Genomic DNA, 9,403 nt, shown 5'->3' on the forward strand with positions numbered 1-9,403 from the left:
GAAGGGGGCGGGGGGACCACCGAGCTGCGTCAACCCTGGCTCGGTGTCCTGCCTTTCTTCGCCAATGCCACTGCCCACTGGTTTGACCGACGGCATCAGAGGGATAAGCCAGGCAGTGTGCTGACACTTGGTTTCAGTTCCTAGCCCTGCCGTGACTCACTGCCTTCTCCAAACTCCTGGTTAAGGCTCCTAAAGTGCGAGTCCGCAGCTTGACGTCCTTGGGCACCGGGCCAGACGAGACGTGGGCCGCAGCAGGTTCTTTGGGTGAGGTGGGTGGTGCTTGCCCCTGCACCGAGTCCCTCCGGTTAGTGGAGAGAGGGCTTGGATATAATTATGCTTATACAATTCTCCAAAAAAAACGTCTCTGAGGCAAATTCACCTAATACAGCTGTAGAGAACCTTGTCAACATTCATCCAATGTTTAATGTCTGCCAAATGTTTTACATGTACTATCTGTTATTCTGCGTAATAATTACACCCATTTTAAAGATGAGGCAACTGAAGCCCTGAGAGGATCAGTAACTTGCCTGAGATGTCACAGCTAGGACGTGGACAAGACTCCAACCCAGATATTTGTCTGCAGAGCCTGGTCTCATAACCACTAGGCTATACTTCCTTGTTACAAGACAGTTCTCATATTTTATTCTTTCTTAGCTTAAACCTGGAGGCAATGTGGTCAGACTGCCTCTTAAACTCAAGCAAGAGGGACCTCTACCCACAGCTACCCTTTGGCTCTCCTCTGGCAGTGCCCCTCTCCGGGTCAACATGATGGCCCATCTGGAGCCTAAATCGTCTTCTGGACTACACTCCAGATAGAACTCTGAATGCCCTGCTCGAATGGTATCAAACCTGCTTCCGGGATCTGCTTGGGCCTCTGAACTCACCCCTGTGTCCAAGAAATGGCTTTTTGTTAGGGTATGGACTGTATTTGGACGTGTGGGCTGAGGTGTGCATTCCCAGGTGCTTTGGGGCTCTCCAAGTGCAGGAAGAGGGGTCAGTGAGGGTCAGCTTTATCTTCCCTGACACTTTCCAGCCTGGCCCTTGGAGGCGTTCAAGAATTCATAATTCACACTTGGCTATCCATTTCCTTGTGAGGAGGTATTTCTCAAGGCGGGAGGACAGATCATATTTTGTTTAACAGTTTGTTATCTTGATTTATAACTTGAATACTTAGGTTAATGCTATGTGGGCCTCTATTTGTACTGTTGTCCACAAATGTTAGGTGTGGTTCTGAGGATGATATAGAAGAAAATGCTTTGTCCTTATAGGCCTGGTATCTAATCTCAAGTATTGGATATCAGTTATTATCTGGGGCCTTGGGCAGGTCCCTTAAGCTCTCCTAACCTTAGTTTCCCTATCTATAAAATGATGATAATAAAAATTGCCCTACCCAGCTAGCTACACAGGGAACCTTGGGGAGAATCTAGTCACCAAATGCCTCATTTTACAGCAGAGAGAGCTGAGCAGAATTAGAACCCTGTGTCCCAACTGCACTTACCATGGTGCCAGGCTGTCTGTGGGGATAATAATTAACAGATAATAGATGGCAACATGCTTTTAAAGCTGTAGCATCCCATACATGTGTCAAATTACTACCCAGACCCAGGCACTTAGACAGCCCCATCTGGAAGTGTACATCCTCAGGACTCCAGGTAACCTAACCATGTGGACAGGTGTTACTGAACCTCGATGGCCTCTTCAGTACCAGAAAGATGCCACAGTATGAATACTTTTTATTAGGGCTTCTTCAATAGCAATTTTTTGATGCATTCAGTCTTCCACAGAAAGATTTAGATGGGGGTTTTGGGATTCAAAATGAGGCAATGAAAATTGTTGTTGTACAATTTTTTAAGGTTGGTTACTTCCTCCTGTGAAATCTGTTGGGAGTCTTTTTCTGCTCCCACTTACAGCATGAGTCATTATCTATCCCGTACCATCATGCTTTACATGTCTAGGTCTGGTCACCCTAAGCACCATGTGATACTCCAGGGCAGGGTCCAGGGTGTATCTTTGGAGCAACCTCTGTTCCTCATAGCACCTGGTAAAGTAGAAGGTTCTCAATAAGTATATATTGATGAATATGTAAATAGTATTTTATTTCTTTTCCAAACTCTGTGGTAAATCATTTCCTAGATCCATAGAAAAATGGATACCAATGTTTTAATCTCTTTTGTGAAGTTACAAATACGCTAGAATGGTCAAAGTCTACTCTTACTTTGGGTGGAAACGCTAAATCAATGCTATCTTGAGGAAAGATACCAAAGCAGCCAGTGGATAAATCCTTTCTCTGAAGAAGACTTAACATTTCCAGATAACGTGAAAAAGGATTTCTGGAAAACAATCTAAAGTAAAAGCTACCTGGTAAAGACAGTTTAACCTTTGATACCGAAATGTTAAATAAACAGGGTATGATCTTTGCTCACACAGTGGTACTGCTCAGCTCCTTCTAAGACACTGGGGTTGGGCCTTCAAAGAATTGGAAGATTTGTTAGAAAATGAATCTTTTAAGTCCTCAAGAAAATAAGTACCTACTTGTCCTCTTCATTTGTACAACGTTTAGTAGAGGTTTATTTCATAATGTTCATAGTTTTAGCTGGTGCTACCTATATGTAAACAATTCTAAACAAATATTTCTCATTTTGAAAACACCAAAGGTAAGTTGATGGTGACCATGGATCATTATTTTAAAGAAGTGTGATATTAATTGTGCTTTACAGAATTCTCAATAAATATTCATTAAATGACTAAAAATGTTATAGTATAACCATGTATCCCCTAGTAGACTTAGGATATTTTATTTTATCAGTGGTCCTTTTTAAATAATCTCCACTAATGTTCCTAAAAATATTTTTTAAGTCAGCCAAATCATCATTATTGTTTCATGCTATTCATACTATTCAGATTACACTTGGGTAACCAACATATTACATACTAATATTATTAAATAATATTACATTTCACACTACTACATACTATTCATATTATACTTTGGGCAACCATCTTGTAAGAAAAATTATTTGTAATGAGATTTTGTATCTTTATGTCTTAATATCTTAAAATCCTAGTATGATAACTAAACAAAGATTTACCTAGTTTTATAATTTCATTGTCTTGTCTATATAACTTGTACTCTAGTTCCTTATTCCTATTTTGATTACTCTTCAATGAAGATATGTAGGAGAGTCTTAAATTTTAAATTAAATAACCTCTTAAAATCATTCAAGCTTTCTGCGAACTTTTTGATAGACTAGAAGAAAGAAATAGAATCAAAATAGTTATTGTCTCAAGAGCGTTTGTTGGTTTAATATTTAATAATGACCTCAACATATAAATTAATATAGGATGTTAATTTTTATAATGGAAACCATTCATGTCTCTGTGGAGAAATCACGCTGGGCTAAAGTGTCACCCAGGTTTACCACAAACAGTAGGTTTGAGTTCTGTCATAAACTCTCCCTAATGGTTTGGCTTATTTTCAGTCTTATACCTGATTTTAAAAAAAAAAAAAAGAAAAAGTTCCTCCTTTCTATGATAAATGATCTGACCTTTTCTTTCAGGTCTTAGATTTGCCTGACACCCTGATCTGTAGAGAAAAGAGCACAACTCGCTTATGCACAACTTTTATATGATGAATGTGCTCTCGCTCAAGGGAAATTTTAGAGAGATTTCATTGATCCTGTTTTTCTTAGTTGAAAGCTCAATTTCAAATCCCAGTCTGCCTAAGATTTGTCTCCTCAGAACCTTCTGTTCCAGAGAACCAAATATAGCAAGTATGAGAGAAATTGCTTGGCTCCATTAAAAAGAATTTTCCTCTCACTTTCTTTTTTCTCACCAAGCACCAGATTAAAGCAGCCCCCTCTTCTCCTGGAGAAACAAGGGTCCACCACTTCCCCTGATGCACAATCGAAGCCTATCGCCCCTTCTGCAGCGGTGGCTCCGGCCAGTCTTTCAGACTTTGTGGTTTTGATGGAGACAATGAGACTCTCTCTTGGGGGAAAGGAAGTTTCTTTTGTAAGTTTTTCTTTGTAAACCAGCAATAGGGTCTGGTTTAAGGAATCTGCCTAAAGGGGGTTCTGTTTTATTGGCCTCTGTTAGATAATGTAGCAATGAGAAGATAGAGGAAAGGATCTATGTGTGGTGGCTTAGGAAGATAGCACACAAAACTGTAATATTCAGTCTATTTAATAATTCAGTGATTGTTATATTCAGTTCTATCATGGATGTTTGTAACTCTTTTGAAGTTTTTTAAAAATCTGTTTTAAAACTTATGTATAAAAGGGAGATAATTGTTCTATTATTCAACTATTATAGTATGGACATATTATCACAAAATCCTTTTCATTAAGGAATTTATGTCCTTAAAAGAAAACCTTATTGCCTTTCTTGTAGACTATAATTTTTTTTTTCTTTTTTAAGTTTTTCAACATGGTTTGATAGACTATAATTTTATGGAATTAAAAAGATGTGATCTTGGAAAACTGAACAAACGTTTCTGTGTTCCACATAAGCTAGATTTTCTAAATATGTGGTCCAAACTTTTCTGTAAGAGCCAAGTAGTAAATACTGAAGGTTTTGCAGGCCATACCATCTCTGTTGCAACTATTCTGCCTTTGTACCATGAGAGCAGCCATAGACATTATGTAAATAAATGGGCATGGCTGGGTTCCAATAATACTTTTCTATGGAAACAGCTGGTAGGCTGCATTTGGCCCATAGGCCCATAGTTTGCCAATTTTTAAACCATATATTGAGAAAAAAAAATTTGTTGCTGGAGGTTCTTTTAATCAAAATGAACTACTAACCTGTCATTAGATGTAGTCATAACTCTTAGCCATAAGCTATAGTAAAATGCCCTCAAATAGGGACTATACACCAACCAATATGACTGTAATTCTGTATAATTTGTGAAATGTTCATATTGCTATTTTTATACAAAAAATGAAAAATTTCTTCCTAATAGTTAAGGTATAAGCCATTTTGTATTGGCCTTCTCATCTCTTTGTTATTGATTTGTAATTGATTGTTGATTATGGATTACAGTTATGTAATATGTAAGGGGATACTAGTCTTAAATCAGTCATATGCCTTGCAAATAATTTTATCAGTTTGCTATTAGTCTTTGATTCCTTTATGCTTTTTTATTGAGTTGTTTTTTTTTTATTCCTATTTTTAAAATATCTCTTCCTTCGTGGGTTATCTTCATGGATTTCATGGTAAAAATAGGAAGATATTTTATACAGTGTTTCTTCTAGCATTTTTATGGTTTCTTTTTTTATGGTTACATTTTGCTTTGCTTTTCAACTGAAAGGAGAACATCAGTAAAGATATGGTGAGACTGAAATCCAAGCAGTAAGATGTCTTCTGAATAGAGGTTTCTGAGGAAAGGGCAGAGGAGTTTGATAATACTGGTGGCAAGTCTGAGGGAAGCATCCTCCCTCTCAAACAAGAAAGAAGAGCCAAGAGACCTGAAAACTGAGCCAAGAGGGTGAAAAGTTGAAAGAGTTCACACTGCGAATAACCTCCTCTCTGTAAATAAAAATGGCAAGGCACCTGTTGAAAGAGGGGAGGCCAGATGTGAGTTTGGGAACCTGAGTAGAAATCAAATTGTTTCTAACAGTGACTGTCCAGCGCACCCTGTGAAGTTGTTAGGTTGCTAAATTTGGGTTACATGAGTTTGTGAAGATGCCAATTCAGGGGTTTTTATTATTATTAAGAAGGATGTTGAGCTGAGCGTGGTGACTTATGCGTATAATCCTAGTACTTTGGGAGGCAGAGGCAGGAGGATCACTTGAGGCCAGGAGTTTGAGGCCAGGAGTTTGAGACCAGCTTGGGCAACAGCAAGACCCCATCTCTACCAAAAATAGAAAAGTTAGCCAAGCTTGGTGGCAAGCACCTGTAGTCCCAGTTACTCCTATAGGCTGAAGCAAGAAGAAGATCACTTGAGCCCAGAGTTTGAGGTTGTAGTGAGCTATGATTATGCCATTGCACCCTAGCCTGGGCAACAGGGCAGGACCCTGTCTCAAAAAAAAAAAAAAAAAAAAAAGGATGTTAATAATTCCTATTAAGTTTCTCAGATCAGATTCTGTTAAAATTTCTGAAGGCTTTTTCTCAGCACATGGAAATAAATAATTGTAAAATGAACTGTGTCTCTTTCATATGCCCACACCCTTAGTAAAAATATGCACATCAACCTGTGATGTATGTAATTAAAAATTCCATTACTAATGGTAAATTAAATAGACTCAATAAAACTACCTTACCTATGTAGTCTCTTGAGTTTCTCTTTCTACTGCATGCTAAATTACAATAAAACCTTGACTATCAAAACTCATAAGAGTCATTTTGAGTAGCTAAGTATTTGTCTAGAAAATGTTGCTATTGTCTGAGATATTCTGTCACAAGAAAAACATTGATTATCTTTTAATTAGATAAGTAGTATATGTTTACTATAATAAATTTGGAATGTATAGAAAAGCTGAAAGAATAAAATAAAAATAACAAATTACTCCCAAACAAAAACTTGACATTCTGGTTAACAGTCTTCTTGTCTTTTTATGGTAGAATTAATTTACATATTCCACTAGATCTAGTTTTCTTGTGCCTATTTTAACTTATAATTCAATTTAAGCCTCAGATATTCTATAAACTACTGCTCAGGAAATAAAAGTCAAATAAGAGAGATATTTTAAATACCTATATAGCAAAGAATTTTTCCCTCCTTAGTTAATGGTTTTTGATGGGAATATTTATATCTCTTATGCTTATGCTGTTGCAATGCTATTGAGGTCAAAAGTTGCCCAAGAAGTTACTTTCTTGGCAAAGCCCCTGATGGCTGCCTAGTTTGGGGTGGTTTGTCTGTTTGTCCTGTAGGAGGGATAAAGCATGTTCAGGTTCATGACCTCTGGGGCTGCAGAACGTGGCTGCTCGTCTTCACAATTAACTATTGAATCAAGGGCTTCAGCTGCATTCTCCCAAATGGTTTTGTCACTCTTCAGAAACTATCTTCCTCTTTGTTGCACACAGTGCCCTTATGTGTCAGCACCATTCAAAGCACCAGCAGTGACTTCTGCATCACTAACATTTCTGCTTTCTTTGTCAGTTTATACCCAGGCTTCTATCTCTTTTGCTTGAAGTTTTTCCTGAGGCTTAAAAGAGACTCTTTCTAAAGTGTGTCCTAACATGTTTGGGAAATGACTTAGTCTCTCAAAGCTACAAAGTCTTTATCAGACAAAAAAAAAAAAAAAAGAAAAAATGACTTTTGCTGACATGGTTTCAGTCCAAACCTTTCTCTAAACTCTTTTTAAGTGTTTGATTTGAATAGAATACCAAGCATAAGCACTATTTAAAATTGTATATTCATTATAATAATGGAATGGGAATCCTGAATATTACATGCCTGATAAAATCTACTTTTTCATTAAACTTCATATGTAGAAAAATTTTCTATCTTGAATAATACTTTCTATAGGCTGACCCAGAGAGGGAACTATTCGGTGGGCTGGGAGATAACAATAGTGTCACAGATACCACTATATTTCCTCTGAAGGGAGCTGAATAATTGTGTAAAAACAGGATAGTTTTGTTATCCTCACATAAGCCTGTGGTTCTGAGAAGATCCTTCATTAAATGTAAATAAAAGGAGGAGGAGGTTGGATATGACAAGAGAGACTCTCTTTGACTTTCCAAGCATTATTTGTACTCTGCAAGCAACAGGTAACACTCTAGGACCATGCATTTTCCCAAATATTAAACTGTCAGCTTATTCTTTTTATGTTTAATTCAGATAAACTTTCATTGATATATAAAGCTACCAGTTAAATTAGACCAACCTTATGACTTTTATGTATCCAACTTGAGCCTAAACTTGTTTTATTCTAAGATGCAGGCAAGCCAGGGAAGGAAGGTCTAGGACCAGTACATCAAGCCAGGAAATGCACTATTCTGTAAGGGTCCAAGTTACTATTGGGAAGGTAAAGAGAAGAGATAGTTGAGGCTCATAAGTGTGATTCGAGGACAACAGAAGTTATCAAAGAGAAAAGGAGATGTCTGTCTAAAGTAGAGTTTACATCTTAGATTATCCCGTGGGATTGCCCCAATGAGTCTACCTAGGGAAAGAGCCTGCAATAGATATCTTGGCCATTGAGATCGCAAGATACGGGCAGCATTGGGACCTACAGCTCATGCAATGTTCAATGTCAGAGTCTGCAGCTTTGGTGGCTGCAGCAGCCACAGAGGGTCTGGGATAGACCTCCACAGCAGTAAGCAGTCACTTATCCTATCAGTGTAATAGTCACTTTGGGCACTGGCAGCTGCAGCAAAGAATTGAATATAATGAGCAAAGACAATGGTGTAATCCACAGAGCAGCCAAGGAGGTTGGTCAGAAAGGGCAAGCGAGGCAACTCTAAGGGGTCCAGGTGCTATTTGTGAGGAATCAAGGTGGTCTGGACTTCCAATACTGTTGTTAAAAACTAAGGCAAAATAATAATAATAAGATACATGATTGTGGTTGTCTTACCTCTCAGCTGGCATAATGTAGGAAATTAGCTTACATGAGAATTTGTTTAGAAGTAAGTTTTCTCAACAAGCCATAAAAGTTTTCTAACACTCCCTTCATCTTCACAGAACTTGCTGGTTTTGTTTTTTTTTTTTTTTTTTTTTTTCATATCTTCTAAAGTTATCTCACATTGAAAGAATTAGAAACACTCATGGCTTTACTTAGGAAACCCAACTAAGAGATGATGGAACTAAACAAATAAATGTTTATTTATCACATAACAAGAAATCTGAAATTGGCCTTCATCCAATAGCTCAGTTAAGAGAAATGCTTCCCAGAAATTAAGTCTGCTTTTGTGGCAGGAAGAAGGTGTCCTAGGAAGGTAGAACAAAGGATGCACAAGGAGAGCCTTCTGTTTTATCAAGAAAATAAAAACTCCAGGAGACTCCCAGTTATATTTATTTGGCCAGCACTGCATTGAATGCCCTTTAGCCGTAAGGGAGGCTGGGAAAGTTGGTATTTAACTAATTTTTCTGCCTTTCATAGTAGAGGGAGACAAAGGAGAAATAAATGGAGAATAGTGTTGGGTAAGGCAGCCCATAGCATCTACCCCAAGCACCAAACCATTCTTTAGAAACTCAGTATTGTTCTGTTAACTAAATTTGTACATAATATTTTCATGCCTGTTCAATAAATATTGGATGAGAGATAGATACGATCTTTTATCTTTTCATTAAAAATTACATTTAAAATGCTTTATTTGTCTTCAAGTTTGTGTACATGATAGAAAGTTGCAGTCAACCCAACTTTGGTTCACACAAAAACCTGAAAAAAATTACGTTTTTGACTATTTTTTACGTTTTTGACTCCTCATGTACAACTCATATGAAGTAGAGAGAGTACTAGAT

Source organism: Eulemur rufifrons, chromosome 7 (genome assembly GCF_041146395.1).
Source record: "Eulemur rufifrons isolate Redbay chromosome 7, OSU_ERuf_1, whole genome shotgun sequence".
Classification (NCBI taxonomy): domain Eukaryota; kingdom Metazoa; phylum Chordata; class Mammalia; order Primates; family Lemuridae; genus Eulemur; species Eulemur rufifrons.